Source organism: Alosa pseudoharengus, unplaced genomic scaffold (assembly GCF_046254945.1).
Source record: "Alosa pseudoharengus isolate Yale_2024_CS ecotype anadromous, Long Island Sound unplaced genomic scaffold, YU_APseudo_1.1 YU_APseudo_1.1_scf_9, whole genome shotgun sequence".
Classification (NCBI taxonomy): Eukaryota; Metazoa; Chordata; class Actinopteri; order Clupeiformes; family Clupeidae; genus Alosa; species Alosa pseudoharengus.
Genome location: NW_027468881.1, coordinates 13,622,136 through 13,644,971, shown reverse-complemented (window position 1 = coordinate 13,644,971; position 22,836 = coordinate 13,622,136).

The window sequence follows — 22,836 nt, the reverse complement described above, 5'->3', positions numbered from 1 at the left end:
GGCCTCCGCTCGCCCACTGTAGCCCCAGAGCAGTGCCCTGGGGTCCTCCGCCTCCTGCTCCCTGTTGCTCGCACCTTTCCCTGGTTTCATTTAGAGCCGGCCAGAGGCCGGAGACAGGAAGGAGCCCCTGAGCGTGAGGGATATTGCCATGTGACGAGGGGTCTTTCAGTAGCCGGATCACAGAGAGAGAGAGAGAGAGAGAGAGAGAGAGAGAGAGAGAGAGAGAGAGAGAGAGAGATTGTTGACTCTTCTAAACGATAATTTCCGGCACACAGGGCAAGTTTAAAGGGATTATTACTTCAGAGTGTATGGAACTTGTGTGTGTGTGTGTGTGTGTGTGTGTGTGTGTGTGTGTGTGTGTGTGTGTGTGTGTGTGTGTTAGTGTGTGTGCGTGCGTGGGTGAGGGTTCAAATTGCTCTCAGAGGTGTATATGCTGAGCTGATATATTAGAACTCCAGAATAAACTGTAAAAGCAAGGCTTGAATCAAGTGAGACTGGCTTTGATACAATAAAAATAAATCCAGAAAACAGGCAACATACTGCAACACTATGCAATGACCCCATAACCCTGCTCAAAATATCTCATGACTGTGCGATGTGCTAGGTATATCAAGTCAACTACATAAATCCCACCAATCTGTTAGCAAAGCACGTATAATAAGAAGTATTGAATCCTGGAGATCACATGATCGTAGCCTCACAATCACCCCAAGAGTTGTCATACTCGAAAGGTCATTTCAATTGACTAAAGGACATCTTACAAACATTCGAATAATGCATGACCATGCTCAGACAGGGAGTGTCACTTTTTGGATGTTTGGGTGGAAAAATGGGTGAAACTTTGGCACACGGCCGTGGGACAGTGTAAGTGTGAGAAAGAGCTGACATGGTTGTGACCCTATGGGGCAGCAGGAAAGTGCAAGCAGAATTCACACCATCTAAACAACAAACACTGCCCGTGAGAACCAGGTCCTCTCTGGAGAAGCCAAATTCTTCTTCACTGGAGAACATTCTCTTGGAGGACAAGCAGCTGTCAGCTGAAACAAGACCTCTAGATTCCTGGTGTGTTAGAGCTGATGCATGTTACCTGACACATATGAAAAATAACTGAAACTATATAATCTATATAATCTATAAAGAGTGCCAGGTTAATTATCACTAATTATCACTATAAATACCTTTTGAAATAATTCTAGTCAAAACAGACAAAGAACCATACTTGTCTTTCACCATAGCAACACAACATAGTATTGGTCTCTATGGACAAAATATGCAATACCACCAAAACCAGGCATTGGAAAACAATGACATTCCAGCCACCAATGTCTTCACACTGAGAGAAATAGTGAGGAACATGCACTGGTGAATCACACAGGCATCTGTGCTTCCTACAGGACAGACGACTGGCAATCCCAGGAATGCTAGACTCCAACCCCGTAGGAGCCCGTGTTTTTCTTATTGGCTACCGGTGAGCCGATCCACAGGGACAATGTCCAAGATGAGTTCCCACACAAAAGGAACAAGACATTTATGACTGGGATTCCATGGATGGGAAAGATAGGGGGCTTTACTCACAGGGGTTCGCGTCTGGGCCGTACCCCGTCAGACACCGACCCCCTCGGCTCTTTTCCCCAGGAGTCAGGACGGAGGTTCCCCGTCCCCGAGAGACACCTCCACATGTCTGGTGTGGGGAACATGAGGAGAGTTAAAGGTTAGAAGAATGGGAGTGGAGAGTCCCCCGACAAGCCTGTCCCATTCAGGATGATTTAGACGGCGGGTTATTACCCTCTGTCCGCCAGACTGCCACTGTCCCCCGTGTTACTGGCCGTGTTTAATTACTCTCCATGCATCTCATCAACAGAGCAAGCAGAATTCCTGCATAATATTAACATGCCACTGTATGGGTCCCCCCCCAAAAAAAAGTTGAACAAGGAACCCTTTAAGAAAGTTTCAAAATATTACGACTGTTTTATTTTCCTTGTGGCATTTCCTCTCTGCTCTATAAAGTTCATTTTGTCTTGTGTCTCTGCATGGGCATAAAACTTCAGCTGAATAAGTGACATTTTAGTTTGATTTAGTTTGAGCTTGATATACAAGCCATAAATATGTTCTACAGATATATGTGTCACTTGGCTCTCTTATTGGTCTTCTTTTTAAAATATGGTCAAAACAACAGATGATTTTATGGGGTCACTGATTCACAAAAAAGGAAATATTTAATCCAGTGACGGTGACAACACCACAAACAGCTTAATTGGATTTATGTGGTTTCATACATTTGCTAATTCAAGTATTCCAAGTGTAACTGTATCAAATTCACCAAGCACTAACCTGTGTGTGCAATATAGCTTATATAATGTAGAAATATCAGTTGTTATTTAAAAACCAAGTTAATGCGTTTAAAAAAGAGGATTTTCAAAGATTTTAAACATGGGCAAACATATTTTGGTAGTGAAATGAGAAAATGACTTGTTGAGGTCTGAGCACTTGTTGAGCTCCGTGACTAGTGACAGATATTGAAAGGGACATGAGCACCACTCTCTGGTACATATACGGTACTGCAGTCACTGACACCAGCTGGGAAGAGTGTGTCTACTGATGGACAGGACCAGTCTTGAAAGCTTATTTCTTGTAAATATATCTGTTATATGTTTATTCCACACATTACTGTGAATGTTTGTAAACAGTAAACAGATTTTACATTAGTCAACAACAAATTTCTCTGAAAGACTCCTAAGAAGTGTAGGGTTTTCCACACATGATGCGCCAAGAGAATACCAGCAGTTTCTACCATCCTTTTGTACAACAGGAAGATTCTGCCCAATTAAACCTGTTTTTCTTTCTTCCTTTGATACATAACACACATTCACACACCCAATTAGAGCCATGCTGGTATCCTTTGAGGAGCCATACCCACAATTTACCTCGTCTTACCTTTTGTGTCATTCAACTGGCCTGCTGTTTATTTGAACCTCATATTATAACATGTTTCCCCAATTAGAACCATCTCCTTCACCTCTTTGGAGTTTGCTTAGAGAAAGCAGAGGGAAAACAGGCCCACTTTAACAAGTGTGCTCTATTCTCCAACCCACCGCAAGTTTACCCACATCTGCCCCACTGCCTGACCCTTGTCACTGAGAAGGTCACTCCAAAGGTCAGGGGTCACCTCTTGTCTCATTGTAGAGGTAGGGCCAACATGGACCCTGTGTCCAGCAGTGTGCCCCCCTCCCCCCCCATCCCCCCTCTGCCCCCCGAAGGAGTGGCAGGGCGGTTCAGGTTCAAGAATGAAAAATGAACAGGAGTTGTTCTTTGACATGGTTTGCCGCGCAAGAGCCTGAAAAGGGATCGTTCAGATGCTCTAATTGGGGAGAAAACGAATGGCTGCCGCGGCTTTGTCGCCCCTTTATGTGTCATCAATGACAGCACATACAATGCAAAAGAAAAAAAAGCAAAAAAAAAACGGTGTGGGATGAGAATTTGCAGGTGTGCAGGGAGGGATGTGTTTGAGGTGAAGTGAATGGCACAGGGGGCGGCAAGACAAGCTGATGTGATCCAAGCTGATGGGGCTGGCGCGCGTGAGAACCGATCCGGTCTGGAGCACCACAACAGGTCGGACAATACGGACAACGCAGCCCTGTGGTGGAATCTCCAGCGGCACTCCTCACTCAACCGGCGGCTCTCAAATAGCAGAGACGCCACCCTCCCTTCTCTTTTCTCTCCCACTCCTTAACCCCCTCCAGCTCATCTGCGTGCTCACCTTCCCTAATTAACCCGATTCCCAGATTCTGCTTGCGGTGGCGGCCACCCGAGCAGCTGAGAAATGGGCAGCGTGGCTGACAGAGACGGGCCGGACCCAAAGGAACGCTAAAAGAATGTTCTCTTCTAATGGCCCTGAATGGAGAACAGGGAAATCAACATAATGGCTGTAATTCCCTCCCACACATTCACTCACTCACTCACAGACAGACACACACACACACACTAACCCATCCACACAACCACCCACACACACTCTCTCTCTCCCTCCTTTTCCTGCACTCTACTTCATCCAAACCTTGATTAACCTCCTCAGTTGCTCCCTCCCTCTCCCTCCCACACACACACACACACACATTCACACACATACAATGTGCCGAGGAGGCCCTGACAGATGGATAGAGGGCTTTTTTGGAATAGAGGGGAAGGAGGGTGGGTGGGGGTGTCTCTGTGCAAATGGCAGCCTGGTTTAGTGTGATGTTGTCAGGATCCTGAATTGATCCCTGCAAACTATAGGGGCCTCCATCCGCCAGTGTGTCACAATGGCAACAAGTGTTGGGAGCTGGGAGCAAGCTTGTGGAGGCATGGGACTCTCAGCCTTGAATGATAGGCCGGCAAATGGCTGTCTTTTCATTGTCTTTAAAGGCTGAACCACGTCCCGTTTCTTTACCCCGCTCTCTCTCTCGTGGACAGGGCTTCCCCATCCAAAAAGCAAGTGGCCTTGGTGGTTTAATTTCCCCTCCATTCACAGGACGGAGATTTCTCAGACGTTTGCAATGTTTATTTGTTTGTTTGATTCTCCTGTGTCCCTGTGTTGAAGTCCCTGCTTCAAGTGGTGGGACTCTCTGCTTTGACCCGTGGATCAGTGTAAAGCTCTGAGTGAGGATCTCTCAGCTTGTAAAAGGGTGCTGGGTGCTTTTCAAGCAGGCCTTTGATAGGAGCTCGCTGGGAGGTCCCGATGTTTTTCACTCTCACCGAAAAATAAACATCTTGCCTGTGTGCTGCGCTTTACATTACAGCAATTCTCGGAGTAAACAAACAAAGAGGGCTTCTTCTCAGAGCCCTGAGCTGTTTCAAGGCTTTAACACCCACAAATTTGTTTGCCCAGGGTTGTCAGCGGCGCATTGCCGTGATTTGTTGTGTTTTAGATCGGTGTTGACTCAAAAGTTGCCCACATAATCAGGGCTAAAATGAACCCTTTGGGCATAGCCCTTGGCTAAGCATTACAAATTATGTGTGGTTTGGGGCGTTGGGGCGTTTGGGACCCAAAACACAATTCTGAATAGACCCCTGGTAGAACGCCCACACTGACCCCAACAGTGACCTGTGACAACAGAGGACAGGATTGAGGACGGCCTCCCCCAACAAGCTGACAACAGTGCCATCACGCTCCCCCATCACTACGTCACTGTCACTTTTCCATGCCCGGGTTAATGTTCGACCAACCTACACCCTTCCATTCTCTGCCATCTCCGTCCATATGCAAAGAGGACAAGACAGACAGGGAGGCCATGCCCGGGTGACCACAAAGAAACTTTAAAGGTCATTGATTGACAAAAACTACAATGCAGAGAGGTGCAGACAATGCAGGGAGAACCAGAGGAGGACTGAAGCTCTGTGTACCTGTAGCATATTCATTTATCACAGGTCATTAGCTAGAGCCCAAACACAACATTAGACAAGGGGAGGCTAAACAATCTGTCTGGCACGGTATTTAGCAATGCTATCACAGAGATTGCTTTAGCTGTGACTCTTGACAAACCGAAGGCGCACCGACTTGATTACTGATTATGTCACACACAATATTATAGGCTGTAACAGGGGTGTGCATTCTTATGCCAATATTTTTTTCTCTGCATCTCAGTAGGCTACATCTCTGTATTTCAGCAATGTCAACATTTCAGGCATCGATAAAGGTGATGATGAAACGTTATCCCATTGTTCAATATTTGATAGCCTGTCACGGGAACGTTGTTTCGCTAATATCGCCCTGATTTGGTGCATTGATCTGTATCGGTAACGTTATGGGAGAACCTGCATGTAGCCTAATGGTAGCCTAACTTTTTTTCTCTGTTCAAAACTCGGTTTACACGAAAACGATAGCCTTTCTTAGAAGCTGTGAAATTTGACCAGAAAGGAACTTCTGAAAGCTGACACAAAATCAAACAATATTTGATCATTTAACTTCAACTGAACAGCGACAGGTTTTGGTAGGCAGTAGACTCAGCAGACGTTAAAACGGTAGCCTACTGTTACAGCCAGCGTCAGTCAGCATCATGTAACATTAATGGCGTTAGTCATGAATCCTGTAACATATTATATCATATAACAGCGATGGCTTATTCGAAGACGATCTGCATGGATATATAACCACCCAGAAAAACTCAGAATGTGAGTGATAAAGTTCATTAATTGTATGAAACTTTTTATTAGTTATCCATTGCAGCATCGCCTATATTAGGCTGTTATGCTAGCTCAGCCTTTAAATATGTTGTTATTTTGGTCATGTGGACTTGATTAACCCTCATAGGGTGTTCGTTTTTTTGTTACACAGGAGGTGCTGCTGGGTCTGGTGGACCCATTGCATTTTAGGCCTTTTAATTCAACATAATCAAACTTTAAAAAAAAAAAAATACTTACTAGATGGTTACTTCATACCAATTGCAAGTAATATAAACAACACATATGTTAAATGTGTTGCCTTTACCTTTGTTAAATCACAATTATGAATAGAAGTGCCACTCGTTTTTGTTTATTTTTGTATTAAAATATAACAAAATAAGGAAATGCATCATAAAACAGGCATAACTGGAAAATAATCAACAATTGTACAAATGAAGCAAGTTTTATTTATTTGAATTTCATTAGAAATTGAACATACTCAATAACATCTGTCTGAACAACACATTGAAGCCATTGAACACAGCAATTTTATACCAGACTATACCACACATGAGGGGCAGAGTCTCACTGTGTGTGTATTGCATATGTATTTTTTGATAGGGGATGGCATGAAAAGGTAAAAAGAAGAATTGATGTCTTGTGCATGAGTTACATGCACAAGACATCGAGCATGTACAGTAGGTCCTGGTAGCATCCAAATCACATTGGCAGCCATGCAGGGGGGTTCATTTCTTGATCAGGAAGACCATTCAATTCTACCATTTTTTGACATCCATATGTCATTTGCAAGCTGCTGACAGTCGAGTCCAATGTCTGGCTGCTCAATGGCTGGTTCTATGGCTGGCTGCTCAACGGCTGGTCCTGCAGCTTGCTGCTCATCGGCTGGTCCTGGGGCTGGCTGCTGGCGGGCTGGTCCTGAGGTTCGCTTGCGTTTCAGAGCTGGCTGACAGGCTGGTCCTATGGCTGGCTGCTCACGGTCTGGTCTTGAGGCCTGTTTGCGTTTTGAAGCTGATTGACGAGCTGGTCCTGTGGCTTGCTGCTTATTGGCCGGTCCTGGGGCTGGCTGCTGGTGGGCTGGTCCTGAGGTTCGCTTGCGTTTCGATGTAGGCTGACGGGCTAGTCCTAAGGCTCACGGGTTGGTCCTGGGGCTGGCTGCTTGCGGGCTGGTCCTGGCTGCTCACAGGTTGGTCCTGGTCCTGGCTGCTTGCGGGCTGGTCCTGGCTGATCACAGGCTGGTCCTGGTTGCTTGCGGGCTGGTCTTGGCTGATCACGGGCTGGTCCTGGCTGCTTGTGGGCTGGTCCTGGTCCTGGCTGATTGCAGGCTGCTTCTGGGCTGGTCCCGGCTGCTCACAGGCTGGTCCTGGCTGCTTGCGGGCTGGTCCTGGCTGCTCACGGGATGGTCCTGGGGCTAGCTGCTTGCACGGCTGGTCCTGGGACTGGCTGCTTGCACGGCTAGTCCTGGGGCTGGCTGCTTGCACGGCTAGTCCTGGGGCTGGCTGCTTGCGGGCTGGTCCTGGCTGATCACGGGCTGGTCCTGGCTGCTCACGGGATGGTCCTGGGGCTAGCTGCTTGCACGGCTGGTCCTGGTCCTGGCTGCTTGCGGGCTGGTCCTGGCTGCTCACTGGATGATCCTAGGGCTGGCTGCTTGCAGGCTTGTCCTGGCTGCTGAAGGGCTAGTCCTGAGGCTCCTTTACATTTCGGAGCTGGCTGATGCTTATCCTCCTCTTAAAACTCAGTGTCGGACTCTAATTTTTCAGAAATGTTATCCTCACTTTCTGAAACTATTTGCTCTGCATCACCATCAAAACCCTCTGACACACTGACACACACACACACACACACACAGGACCTATGATTTCCACACTTTAACTAGTTCCGGGTCCAGTGGACCCGAACATCCTGTGTGTAATATAAATGTGAAGGGGGGGTATACAGGGGGGGTTCATTGAAAATGTTTTCTGATTTATTTTCCTCACAGAAAATGAGCCAAGGCCAATGAATCTTAGTTTTAAAAAATAATTATTTGTATCATTTTTATTAAGCTAAAAACTGAAAACGGGTCCCACAGACCCGAACACCTTATAAGGGTTAAACTGATTATTTCTTACATGACTGAAGCAGTAGCCTAGGTTCAACAGTGGTGTTTGAGGTTGCTGTGTTAAGTTGTTGTGTGTGATCGCTAAACAATTAGGATCAAATCAGTTTATTTTGACATACGGGAGTTAGCCTAAGTGACCTGTAACGTTAGCCTATAGCACATAAGCCTATTCTGTTTTCATTTATTAGCATTTTTTGTGATTTATATAATCAAATGACACTCATGATAACTTGAAATAGAAGGACAGAAGATAGGTGATTGGTGTCCACAAGCACGAATTTCACGAGACAAATTAGAACAAACTGTTCCGGTAAAAATAATCTTGCCATGTTTAAAATGCTGCACTTTTTCCCTTCATAGCCTATCTCTGGCAATTCATTTTTGGATGACTGTAGATAGTTGTATTTTAGCCTACGTCTTTGTAGACAGGCTACACCATTAGGCTATCTTGAGAATAAAAGACTTCACAGCTGCTAACGATCATCCTCCACAACCACGAGGATAGGAAGGCTAAACGGTCGTTCGTCGCCTTTTTGCTTCTTATTGTAAAACCAACTGTGGTCGGCATCCCGGTCAATATTTGATATTAAAATTTCAATTTTGAAGCTATTTGTAACTATGTGTAGCCTATGCAACCCGACTGTTGTAGGCTTGCCTACCACTCTCTGCAGTGCCTTGCCTACCATTCTTGCCTACCACTCTAGTTTTAAACAAACGGTCACATGACATTATGACGTAGGTGCAAAACCTTAATACACCGTATCCCGGTTTCTTATGCAAACGTGTGTGACTGCGCTAATAGAACTTTATTGTTGGTATCCAGGATACTAGTATTCATCATGTATACAGGGATATTAATAACCAGGTTTCCCTGTATCCATGTAAACACCATATCCTTATTCTTAATATGATCAAAGTCGGGTTAAGCCTCAAAAACAACAGGATATTGAAGTGCATCTAAACATAGTCAGTGAAGCATTTAAAAATAACTCTCTAGCCTATTTCATCTGCCTGTATAAAAAGGCATTGTGTTCCTCAAAATTCCACGGCACATCTCACTTTACCAGTGTGCCTCGACACACCGGTTGAGTACCACTGCTCTACACTCTAGACTTCTGCAGGTATAGAACCAATGGTGCTCATTGGCTGTCTGATGATGGATTTGGAACTGGAATAATTCAATTCTAGACAAAGGGGGGAAGTTGTACAGAAAACTGATTGATGAGACCTGTACTGAGTACAAAAAATAGCAGCATGTTTAGACAAGCTTCCACTGCTACAAACATTTTCACATAATCATTCCTCCAGCGTACAGCCATTGGGCACAATGACAGGAGAAAATGCACTGCATGTCTTGGGGTTACACTGACATTTATAGATACATACTGTAATGTTGTTTCTTTCACACTCAAGTGTTAGAGACACTGGGGAACAAAGTGGGCTGTAGCATTCTCATGGGAGAGCGCTTCAGCCCAAAGAAAACATGGGGTCTGTCACCTCCAGGGCCACGTTCAATAGGTGGAGAGCATGAGTGGGGGGTCTGAAGTGCATTAATGAGTGCTTGTGTGTGGGGCAGGGCGCATGCACGTACTGTATGTGCCTGTCAAGCAGATGCATTCTCCGGGCTCCCTTTTGTGCCTTTCAACTTGCATAGCAATGAGCAAGTACATTACCATGTGTTAGAATGCGGAGCTGAAGGGTGGGTGAGTGGTGGTGGTGGTGGTGGGGTGCTAGGCAAGGAGGCAGGGCACACAGTTGTGTATTGTCGAAAGGCAAGGTCCTCTCAAAGAAAGAGCGGAGGGAGAAAAACAGGGCACTGACAAGGGCCCTGAATGAGAATCAATTAATTTTCATTTAGTGTAACAATCAGAGGGGTTGGGATTAGCATGTGTGAGGCTCATTTGATCGCGGCAGAAGCTGCAGAGAGCAAAGCGAGGTCTGCATTTAAGATAATGACGGGGTCAGCGCCTGGCCCGGCCTCCACGCTCATTAGCACCACTGAGTAATGCGCTAGCATAACACATCACTTCAGTTGCGGACGAGCCAACTCCAGCAGTTCTCTGTAACCTGGTTAAGTCCAATAGCGCATCATTAGGCTGCTAGCTAGTAGGGCTGTGTAACCCCACAGCAATGCACTATGAGGCTTCTGTAAGCAGTCCTACTAACACTGGCTTTGTGTGAAATAGTGTCCCTACTCAGCTGCTAATGCATCTTGCGCACATTTTCAGTAGAGTAGAAGAAATGTTTGAACATGATAGATTTGAGACACAAATTGCACAAATTATTGTTAGCTACATCATTATGCTTTCAGTTCTGCTCTTATCCCTCTTCACCTCTTTTATAGCCTTAGCTCCACTTCACTCTCCAGGTCCAACAGAGAGAGAGAGAGAGAAAGAGAGAGAGAGAAGCTTGGAAAGAAAGTCAAATTAAAATGGGATTATTCTGAAGAGGCAGAGCGAAGCGCGGAACTGAACCACCGACAGGAGGCTCGGCTCGGCTGAGGCCAGGGGTGCACCTCTGCACGTGCAAAGTGGGGGTGTCCCAGACAGTTGAAATGGGGCGGAAAGTATCGGGAAGAAAGGGAGGTGAAAGAAAGGGCCAAACAATTGCAGGCTCGGTCACATCTGTGACACCAGAGGGACAAAGCCTGGCACGGTGTAAAAGTGTGCAGACATCACATACTGGGCAAAGCTGTCAGCCAGCTGTTTTAGATACCTGTCAATTAAAAGGGGTGTATTTTACTCCACACAGAGAGCAGGACAGCTTTACAGCGCCTGACATGGGGGGCTTCACTTAAAGGGAAAAGTTTACTAGTCTAAATGCTATACATCACTTCACTGAGGCATTAGTCTCGCAAGTGTCACAGTTACAGTTGAGGATGTTTAAATACTCTCTACGCTTCTAAAAGACAAATCATGTATAACGTCCATAATATATAAAAAAAGACATAATTTATAACATCCATAATATATAAAAGAGAAACAATATATAATGTCCACAATGCATAAAATGACATGGCACACATACATACAGTACACATTCAAATCCAACTTAATCAAGTGTACCCACAGACACACACACACACACACATCCAGTATGCTACAATACAGTCCTTTAAATGAAATGTACATTGTGCAGTTCCAAATGCTCTTGGCACTTGGCATTCTCTTCTCCACACCACTCAGATAATTCAACAGTCTGGCCCAAAATGGAGGTGGCAATTCCATGAATGATTTAGGGCTACATGTGCCTTAATGAGGCCCTGCGATTGATGATTGAGATGCAGACAGATATAGGCCTGACCTTTTAAGGCTCCTTCAGCCCATCTACAGACACATTACAGAGACAAAGGCAGGCATTAGGAGAAAGGGCTGCAGGAATCAGATGGCTTAATTGTTCTCCGGCCATTTGGCCATCAGTCAAGAGAACGTTTAGAAATCTACAGAAAGTACAGAAGGGAGGTGAGAGAAAGAAGACAGGGACTGGAGAGAGAGAAAGAGAGAGAGAGGAGGGAGGGAGAGAGAGGAGTGAAAGAAAAAGGAGGCCACTAAAACACCCACTGAGAGAGGGGCAGTGAGAGGCGGTGAGCAGGAGAGGGTCCCTTTGTGGGTCCGCTGAAGGGTAAAAGACAGGCAGCACTTAACAATACTGTACAATGCGGTTCTGCCTCATTAAGTGGCATGGAGGACAGTGGCGGAACAATGCCCTGCCGCCCCCCTCCCCTGCCCCTGTGAGACAGCAGCAGCAGCAGCAGAAGCAGACCCTGGTGGGTCCTTTTCCCTCTTGGGCCCATATGTTTCGGCCCTCCACACAGGCCGAGGCTGCAGCTCAGCATCTGGACACACATGGGGACTGGCCTGTGGTCATCAGGCCGGACCGCAGGGGCCACAGTAGCCATGGGAACCGCCACAGAGAAGGAAAGAAAGTGTCATGGGAGCTGTAACCCATAAAACGCAAACAAGCGAATTAGGCTAAGGGTACTTAAGACAGGCTACTCTCCTATGGTCAGTCTCAAGGCAATAGAAGTTGGGCAGATTTGATTTATTCTTCTTCTGGTCATTTCTTACTAATGAGAGAATTCATTAAATGGGTTTTTAGCACTTCTAATCATGGTGTGTGAGTATTTCTTGTTTATCTTTTAAAGTTTTAGTGTTTTAAGCTTTTAAGGTGGTAGTGTGTGTGGGGGAAGGGGGGGGGGGTGTAGCAGGGTCAGAATCATTTAACCCATTTACTCCTGAAATGCCTGCTAAAAACGCCTATAGAATCCTATGGCATTCTAGACTAAATAACCTTATTTCCTAAGGGTTTTCTGAAAAAATACTAAGAATTGTCAACATCTACCAAAACCTTAATATCTAAGCCTCTGTACACCTAGAAACATGAAATAAAAAGCATGCTGCGCTACGCAGCAACCAGCGGGAGATAGAATGTTGCGTCGTGCAGCATCCAGCACAAATGGGTTAAGCTACTTTTGATGATGTATGGATATTAAAAACATTACTTCAAAACTTCTCATGAGAACAATTCACATTGTGCATTCTGAAAGTAAACTGACTTAACTCTTTATCTTGGATTCATTCATATCTACTGTAATCTACTGAACTGTAATTTCATGAATTTTCATGGGTTTTTAATTTCAGTGACAGATTGGCCTGCACCCACCACTTAAGCAATGAGTAATCTTAGAATGTATAGGATTTGTGACGAAGAACCATCAGGATGATGGAGTGTATGGGTGCTGCCGACACATGGGGACCTGCCTTAACTCCTGTCCATCCTTAACACAGGGACGCAAAACAAAGGGTGCGGGGAACCAGGGACAGAGATATGGGGGTTGGGCAGTGGCGGTAGTGGTTTGCATCTGAAGAGGAAGGGGAGGAAGAAGAATCACTTCTTAATACGTGTTTGCCTGCATTCTGTTGCCCGGCCGAGGAGCAGTAACCAAGCATGGCGAAAGGCGGGCCCCCGATCCAGGAAGGGAGCTCAAAGCCCACGCAGGGTCAGGGGTCACTAACTCTGCCATTGTTCCTGACAGGACAAGCACACTCCAGATTTTCTGCAGCTTTCAAAAGCCTGTACCGGGGGAAGGACAGATAGGCCAGGAACAACTGGGTCAGGACCAGGGGCTTTGTGGTGGCGGAGGGAAGAAAGGGCCAGGGAAAAAAGGTTAAATGAAGAGCGAAAGGACCCTTCTGTCCAATTACTGTGGGGACAAATACTGCATGTGCCCTAGTGGGGTCAAAGTTCAGCGCAGCCTTTGCCGGCGGCACACTCGGGCTTATTGTGGACCCGACGATAAGATGAACCTCCACCATGTTTATCTAAGTCACTCACCAGCCCAATTGTGAGGACATAAATATTTTCAGCCTGAATGCTGCCACTTAGCGGAATTTTATTATTTTATTGGCCTGCTTCAGGGCCTTGATGGGTCAGATCATTTAACAAGACCTCTGGTTGGATGCATCAAAGAAGGCAAGAGGAAAGTAAGCATCACTTGTGTGTCTTAGTATGACAATCTTTAAAAGCGAACATTGGAGCCATTCAACATAGAACTGCCAAAAGAGATCAGCCCCACCGCCAAAATCCGCCTCAGTCAGCTGAATTTAAGCGGGAAAAAAGGGCGAAAGGGACACAATGGCTACTTTTAAGACTCGGGCTCTTTCATCTTTGTAGCTGAGGGAAAATGGAAAGTGCAAGGCTTGCAAATCAGAGGAAGAAACCCTTGATGAAAGAAGTTCTGCTTCCGCCCCTCACAGTTGGCGCTGTGTGCCTCTCAGGGCCCGACTGGGCCCTCTGCGTTCTGGTGCTTAGCCTCTGGACACGGCCAGCACTTATGGGCTAATGTCGGCAGACACAAAAGGCTCGCAGAGGCAGAGAGGTGCTGTGAGTGTGTGCGCCAGTGCTGGGCGGCGTGGATTAGAACCCCTGGAGGTATTTCCTCCACAGCCCCGGGCCACTCGTGGATTAGTGTGCGCCCGATTTTAATCATCTACTTGTTAGGTTAACAAGCAAGGTGCAATCGTGTTACCGCATCTCGACTTGACTTCCACCGGCCATTTCGAAACCTCTTCAAGATTGGGAGCGCCATTGTGTGGGAAAGCCATCCGGGATTTCCTGCTCAGGTTGGAGAGGGTCTGGTTCTGGCGATTATTCCGGTAGCGATGGTGACAGGGCAGGTGCTGGGGGTTTATTAGGGTCAGTCGTTGCTTTAATCACGTTGCCAATCAATGCAGTGGACTTAAGGGGATGATGAAGTCACATTCCTTGCTTTGGTAATCACTTTAAAAAATGCTTACCGTCAGTTCATTAAAGGAAATGAGATCAGAGGGATGTGTTGTTAAGTTCAAAGATGTCGGCCAGACTTGGGGTTGGCCCTCAGACACCATGTGAAATTGCTTTCTGTGCAATGCCACAGCAACCATACATGTATGCTGTTGCTCTTTGGAGTGGGGAGGACTTTGAAATCTCCCAGATTAAAATTCACAAGGTCCGACTCTCAGATCAGCATAATTGTCTAGACGTTTCTCCTCCTTCAAACAATGAAAAAAAGGCAAAGGAAAAAAAACACAGACGACGAGGTTCAGAAGTTCTGAGGTGCTTAAAGAGAATTCGGTTGCTCAGAAAAACAAAAAGTTAAGAGCTGTGTGACTTTCCATCAAAGTCACACACCGATGCCCTTGAATGCACAAGCTCATGAGGCTCAGCCATGCAAGTTCCTCTAAAGCCCCTGCACTCTGCACAGAAAAATCCATTTTCCATGGCCCTTCTCAGCCCAGGGCCTCACCACGGCTAGTCCCAGAGGCAGGGCAAGCTCTCAGGGAGAACGGAGGGGTGTAGATAGGGTGTGGTTGTGAAGGTGGTGATGCTGTTTGAGGTTATGTGGGGAGGGGAGTTTGGATGGAGGATTTGCCTCCTGGTGGGACTCCTCTCCACAGGCCCTCTCCGTCCCTCATGAGCTGCCCTAAGCCTGTTGGACACACATCAGGCCGCAAGGGGCGACCCAGCTGGAGTGGTCCGGGCTCGGGGCTACTTACAGGCCCTTGAGGGGCAGCAGGATGACCTTTAATCGCGGATCAGGAGCAGGGCCCTGCAGCTGGAAGCCTCCGAGAGCCTGCCCACACCCTCCGCCTCGGGTCAGGCTCCTGCCGCTCGACCGCGGCTGTGGCATGGAACGAACTCCCGATGAAGCGATCAGAACAGTCGGGAGCCACGTGTAGCCGTGCCGGCCGTGTCATATTACAACTACAGAGCATGCATGACGCCTCCCGGATCAAAGCAGAATCAGCTAGAGCTAAGGCTGAGCCAAGGGAAGCGTTATGACTCCTGCAAAGAATATGTGCAAAAGATCTACTTAGACACCGTAAAAACTCAGAGCCCATGCTACATTAATGAGCAGTGCTCTACATTAATGCACACCGTTCCCTACTCAGATGCAGCCACAAAGCCATGACACTTCATGCCTGTGTGGTTTTGCTTCCTTGCATATTTGCACCGAAGGGACCTCCTCCTCCAAGGGCTCTTAAGACCCAGGCATTTGGCAGGGAGGGAGGGACGCATTTTTGAGTGGTAAACCAACATTTTCACCAACACTTGAAAAGATCAAAAAGGGGGGAGCCGGGGGTGGAGGGGCATGGAAATGTCAGCACCTCTGGCGTCCCGGCGCGGCGGAGAAAAGGGGGCACACAAACGTCTGATTGGGCCCCGGCGGCATCCATCTTATGGGGCTGCTTATAGCGCCGGTGCGGGCTGACAGCTCTCCGTGTGGCACTCCCAGGGCGAGAGTGCGGATCTTTCAAGGGAGGTGTCAGCGCCGCTGAATGCCCCCTCTGTTATTAAAAGCAGCAGCGGGGTGCCAGGCGAGTGAAACATCAGTCAGCCGGCTCCGCATGGCTCTCCGCGGCAGTTTGTCTTGCATGGGCACGGCCTGGCGCTTTGAGGGGCACCGGCACCCCGGTGGCCTCTTGCTGGCAGGCCCCTTCAACACCATCCCTTGTGCCTCCTCATTCCTCAAAGCCACCACCACCACCACCACCTCCTCCTCCTTCTCCATCACAGGGGCACGCAGCCCTGTTCCAGCAGAGGGATTAGACACCCCCCACTCCCCTTCTTCCCTCCTCACTCACCCGACAGCACCAGGGCACCATACCCTCACTTCTCTCTATCTTCTTTGCCCACCCTCTCTCTCTCTCTCTCTCTCTCTCTCTCTCTCTCTCCCTCTGTCCATTTTCTTTCTCTTTCCCTCATTTCTCTCCCTCCCTCCCACACGCACCACCAGCAAGGCGTGCCCTCTTTTCTTCTCTCCCACTCTTGGGGAGAGGGAGGACAGGGATGAAGAGGCAAGGGCCTTTCACGGCGAACAATCTGCCAGTGGGCTGGAGAATGAGCGGGCACTCAATTAAGGGCTGCCCATTGAGGCGGCCGAGAGGACCTGAATGTGGGGCCCTCCAAGGGAATGGAGTCCCATGAATAGATTGTGGGGCTTCATGAAATATTAAAGAGCAGACGGATTTCCCACAATATTTGTACACCTCCCTTTGTGGGGATTTCTCCCTCCATTGAGCCTGAAACTGTTAACACATCCGCTCTCAACACACGGGCCCCGGGACCACGCTAAAGAGCTGCAGAATCCCCCCGGCATCAAACGCAGGTCCCCGCACCCCCTGCTCCTTTCTCCCGAGCCTGATTCGCTCTCCCGGTCTTTTGCCTCCCCGGCCTGGCCCATACAGATCCCCCTCACTGGGAGAGAAGGCCTGAGCTATTCATAGTGGGGATTACAGCAGTTTTAATGACCACCTGCCCTTGCTGCTGCAGTGTGCCTTTGTGTGTGTGTGTGTGTGTGTGTGTGTGGGTATGGGTGTGTAAGGGTATGTATATGTGAGTATGTGTGTGTGTGTGTGGGTATGTGTATGTGAGGGTATGTGTGCAAGTGTGTACTGTATGTATAACTAAGAACTTGCCCTTTGAGTGACATACCAACCTGCTTGTGCTGTACAGATGTGCCACAGAAGGTATCTCCACTGGCACTGGATGACCATGCTGCTCTCTATGGCGCGTCCATCAGTTTGGGCATTCTAGGCCACCAACCTTCAATGAAAATGGGACTTTACTGTAACTGAGAATTTAACTACACCAGAAGTGGAAGTAAATATATAATGCATAATTGTGCAATTGCGCGCACACACAGACACACACACACACACACACAAAGTAGTGCTGTGCTAAGGGCTTAGACACAGTGGATAAGGAGCTGGTTAAGTCTTCCATTAGCATGACAAAGGCTACATATCTTAGCAGTGAACCAACATCAGAAGGTTGACGCTAAAAAGGGCTGTGCAAAGTCTAAAAAACACTCTAGTCTCTATCCAAATGTAGCATTCTTGGCCATTGAGCACTAGCACTTGTATTTTAAGTGTTGCCCTGTTTTTGTTAGAGGCTAAAGCCTCTATAAAAGAAAACATGACACTTGTGTTGCAGAGTCCAAAAAATACGAACCACACCCATATGTCCAACAGCAAAAAGAGATGGAGTCAGTTCATTTCATTTTGGAGAAAAAAAAGGATCTAGCTGGATCTAGCTTGCATATTGGATCTAGCTTGGATCTAGCTTGCATATTTCATTTTGCAATAAGTGAACTATTTGTTATAACTCTATCATTCTAATGGCAAAAGTCAAACCTCTGCAAAAATCAGATAGAGATGTTTTTCTTCTCTAAAGCTAGCTATGTAGTGGAGCTGCATATCTGGTGAAGCCAAAAGCTAAGGTTAAATTGTCAATGATAGAGTATTATTATGCTTATATAAACAAACACAAAACTCAAGAGCAGGAATAGCCCTCAAACTTGTAATAACACACACTGAACTACCCAAAATGCACGGACGGATCTTGCATTGTCTGAATGTTCACATTATAATCATGTATTTAGAGGTTGCTTCATATTTAATTTCAGAATAAACAATATTTTGTTTTCACTGAGGTTTATGTAACCCTGTGAAAACTTCAGGCCTGTAGTTAAAGTCCAAAAGTACAGAGGGCATCCAACCACAGACACAAAAGACAATGGAAGAAAAGAGACCCCCATCATAAAACACGATAGACACAACAGGCTGATTTATAGGAGTCTGGAGCCATTTTGAAGCAGAAGCAGGGGCCTGTCATGAGTCCTGTCTCCTCAGAGCCACTCTCTCTTTCCCACTGTCTCTTCCCCAATAAGGTGCCTTCACAGATCCCTGTTTGCCTTGTACATCTCTACATGTTTTCTTTCTGTCATAACAGCTGGGAGTGATCCTGGGTGACCCACACACAGTACACTTCATGTCCGGCACACCGGGAGCAGGCTCCACACTGCTGGCCCGACTTGCGTTGCTGTTGCCGCTGTATGAGTGTGCGTGTGTGTGTGTGTGTGTGTGTGTGAGAGAGTGTGTGTGTGTGTGTAAGTGTGTGTGTCAGGAGCCCCTGCAGCCTGGGCTCCATATGCTGGAGCTCTGGAGGCAGGCTGTGAACGGTCTCCCGGCGCAGAGGAGGGCAGTCAGGGGGCAGGGGGCCACCGCGACCACATTGTGATGGGGGGACTGGAGCCCAGCACGACCCAGCAGGAGAGTGACGCCTTCTCTATAGAGCAGCCAACTGGAGGCTTCTTTCTCACAACCTGCTTCTTTCTCTGCCCCTCTCTGGATCCCAGTCTCTTCTTCTTTTTCACTCCTCTTCTGATGCCCCCCCACCTCACCCCACCCTTTTCTTCTTTGCACTGGCAGATTGATACACTTGCTGAAATATGTGTTTTTTTCTCTTGCTCGCACACTCTCTCTCTCTCTCACTCACTTACTCTCTCTCTTTCTCCTCATCTCTCCTTCGCTTATTATTGTCATTCTTCTTGAGCTGACTTTTTTATGAAACTGCGGCCCCTCTCCCCCACCCCATTCGCCTATTCTCAGGGGAATTAAATCGAGCCATGCCTTTTCCGTTTCTCAATCATCTTGTCCACATCAAAGTCCCTCATAGAAGTATGTCAAAGAGCGAAAGGGACTGATGCCTTTTGAGCAAACCAGACAAATTTTCACATTTTTTTCTATGCATTCTTTTCCCATTCATGTCTTAACCAGGGCACAAAGCACTTTGATGAATACCTTCATATATTGTTGATCGGAGAGTCTGAATGGTAGGTTCTGATTAAGCGTCTTCATGGCCACACACATGTAAAGCCTAAGAGATGCATTTTCAACCCCTCTTTTTGTTTTTGTCTATGGAAACGGCTGGAGAGTAAACATGTCATGTTGGAACACCATAGCTATAGATCAAATGGTTTAGTTTCCCAGTTGCCAACAACACCCAAGTCATTTTCTCCATAGAGTTCCCACACTAGGCATGTAATCACCATGAAGAGAGACATTAAACATTTCACATGCTTTGGGTTCTGGTTGTGTTTATTTGGTTTCAAACAACTAACAACTACTACATATATTTGTGGAGTGCCCGAAAATGCTTTGAGTGTAGATAATATACATAAGCTGTTTATGACTGAGCAATTCTAAAAAGGGTGGAGAAGACATATGATGGAAATGGAACTGAAAAAGAAAAAAATCGATATGAATGTGATGTAATATATGCAGAGAATAGTGAATAAATTGCACATTCCAACTTGTGCATCTCCATGAACTCCATACAGAAAATACGATGAGTTCATAAATTCATAGTCACATAGTTACATATATTTGCAAATAGAAAACTGTTTCTGGGCAAAAGTTGTATCAAATCATTTGAGAATCTTTTCTGTATCACCAAACAACAATATTAGATCATCATGCATCGTAATTGTATGAATCTCTATAAACAAAATCAAACTACGGTATACAAAAGCAAAGTTTGAACCATCTTTTTTAAAGGCCCAATAGGACAATTTGTCTTCTTTAAATCATCATGTCTCTGGACTCTTTCCTCAAAGTTTGTCTTTTCAATGTCCATCAGATCATGAGATGTTTTAACACTATGTAGCTCTGCTGCCCTCTATCGCACATGCAGATGACTACATCTGAATGACTGACCTGTAATCATTGCAACTGTATATAAAAGTTTAATGTATTTTCATTTCATGTTTTATGGAGGCTTGTAAAGATCAACTTAATTTAAGAATACATGATCAACAACCTACATAATGGCCTACACAATGCAAGGCAATGGCAAGGTCTGCAACATGGGTAGAATGGATTATCACAATCTGAGTCTCAGTATTCAACTGCATGAAACTATTCTTCTTTTAGATTAGATTTCACTGATATATGTTCAATACTTTAATGACAGACTACATCAACTCAACCACTTCAACCACAACCATGTTTTTGAAAATAGATAAAATGTGGTTCCTACCACTGCTGCACTAAGACCAAGGCCAAGGAGATTGTTGTTGACTTCCGGAGGTCACACCCAACACCTGCCACTGACCATCGACGGTGCTGTGGTGGAGAGAGTGAGCAACACCAAATTCCTGGGGGTGCACATCAGTGAAGACCTCTCCTGAACCACCAACACTGCATCACTGGCGAAGAAAGCTCAGCACAACACTTCTGCTGCTCTTACATAACTTAACTTGTGCTTACTTAGGTCAAACAAAACTACCTCAGCCATTTATTGGCCTGACTTTGCACTATTATATTGACTGTCTATGCACAATTGCACAATTTCAACCCAATTTTGCTGCTCTTATTTCTTCATTGTACGTGCCTTCTTATTTACTTTTTATTGTTTACTTGAATGTTATGTTTGTCTGTGGACTTAATTGGTAAAATATGTCTTGTCTTCACCGTGGGATAGTGAGAAACGTAATATCGATCTCTTTGTATGTCTTGGCATGTGAAGAAATCGACAATAAAGCAGACTTTGACTTTGACTAAGCCTGTTTAAACACAGTTTTATTCAGTTTTAGTCAGTATTCTGTGCATTTAATTTTAATGTTTCTGCCACATTAATATTCTGTTAAATTGTTGTATGTCTTTTCTACACTAGGAACAGTCGGCAACTGTTTATGGCCATTATGGAGAGTCTAGGCACATACTTGGCTACTCACCAGAGGCAGAGACTTTCTAATTAGGAGACACAGCACTCAAAAAATCCCCCATAGAAATGCATGGGGCTAGTTTGTAACGTCAATATGGCCGTCGTCGACATGTGAATACATTGAGCCAATCATGTGGTGTGATGTGAATACATTGAGCCAATTATATGGTGTATTGTGAAGACATCGTGCCAATCATGTGTTGTGATCTCACCGCTGGAGAGGGAGTTAAGTCATTTAGAGACGAATGGCCGTTGCAGGAAGTGCATCATAACGAAGGGACGCCAGACAGCTGTAACAGCTGTACTCAGTGGTACTGCAGACTCGTAAAAGTAGTAAATTTGTCGTTTTTCTGCCTTATTTTCTAACTACTTTTAGAAGTCTGCAGTATCACAAGCAAGTGGGCAGGCGAATTCCCGGAAGTAGAAGAATCAATGGAGGCTGGAGGGACCACTTCTCTGCTAACTCCCATAGAAGCCCATTCATTTTAGGATTTTTTTTAAATACCATAACTTCATATAGCATATATCCTGTGCCGATATTGTAGCTTCTGTGTTATCTACATAAACAATAAAAGGCAAAACAAGACTCGACTACCTCGTACGTAACGTTAGGTTCCCGTAAGAAGAATGTTTAGCATGTCTGGTTGTAGGGAAGCTAACGCACCGTAGGGAGATAACCGTATTGTTTGGATAAGAAGCTCAGTCCAGCCAGCACGGAAACTTAAGGTTACTTTCGTAACCCCGGTTCTTTGAGAATATGAGTGAGGTATCTCACATATGGGAATGCGCTCCGCGCGTGCCCAGTCACAGAAGCTCCAATGACACCACGTCTGCCTATGCCAGACCAGTGGCGTGCGCCGTGCTGGGGCCACACCCCCGATATATATATACACGCGCACGTCCATCTCGCCTCATTCTGTGAACATATCTCTTCTCGTGCACAGCAAGGCGGGCTGTCTGGTGAGATACCTCACTCATATTCTCAAAGAACCGGGGTTACGAAAGTAACCTTAAGTTCTTTTTCAAATATTCACTCGGTATCTCACATATGGGAGATATAGACAACTCCCGCATTGCAGATACACTCACTGAAGCAGCTCTGCCACAGACAGATCACAAGGTCACCTAGGTCCACCACTCCTAGAGTGTGCGTCCTATCCCTTTTTTTTTTTTTCTCCGGCTAGTTAGACCCTAGAACCGAATTCACTGTTAAAACAGACTGTGCGAGGGAAGGCCTAGTCACATCAAGTCTGTAAAATCTCACAAAGGTGTCTGGCGAAGCCCACGAGGCAGCTACCATAATCTCCTTGAATAAAGCCCAAGATGTAGCCATGCCCCTGGTAGAGTGCGCACAAACCGCCACCGGAGACTGCAAGCCACTCCTTACATAAGCCAATCCTATAGCGTCCACAATCCAATGTGAGAGGCGCTGAGTAGATATAGGTAACCCTCTATGTGATGATGCCCATAACACAAAGAGCTGGTCCACCTTACGCCACGGCCTAGTCTTCTCCACATATAACCGGAGTACC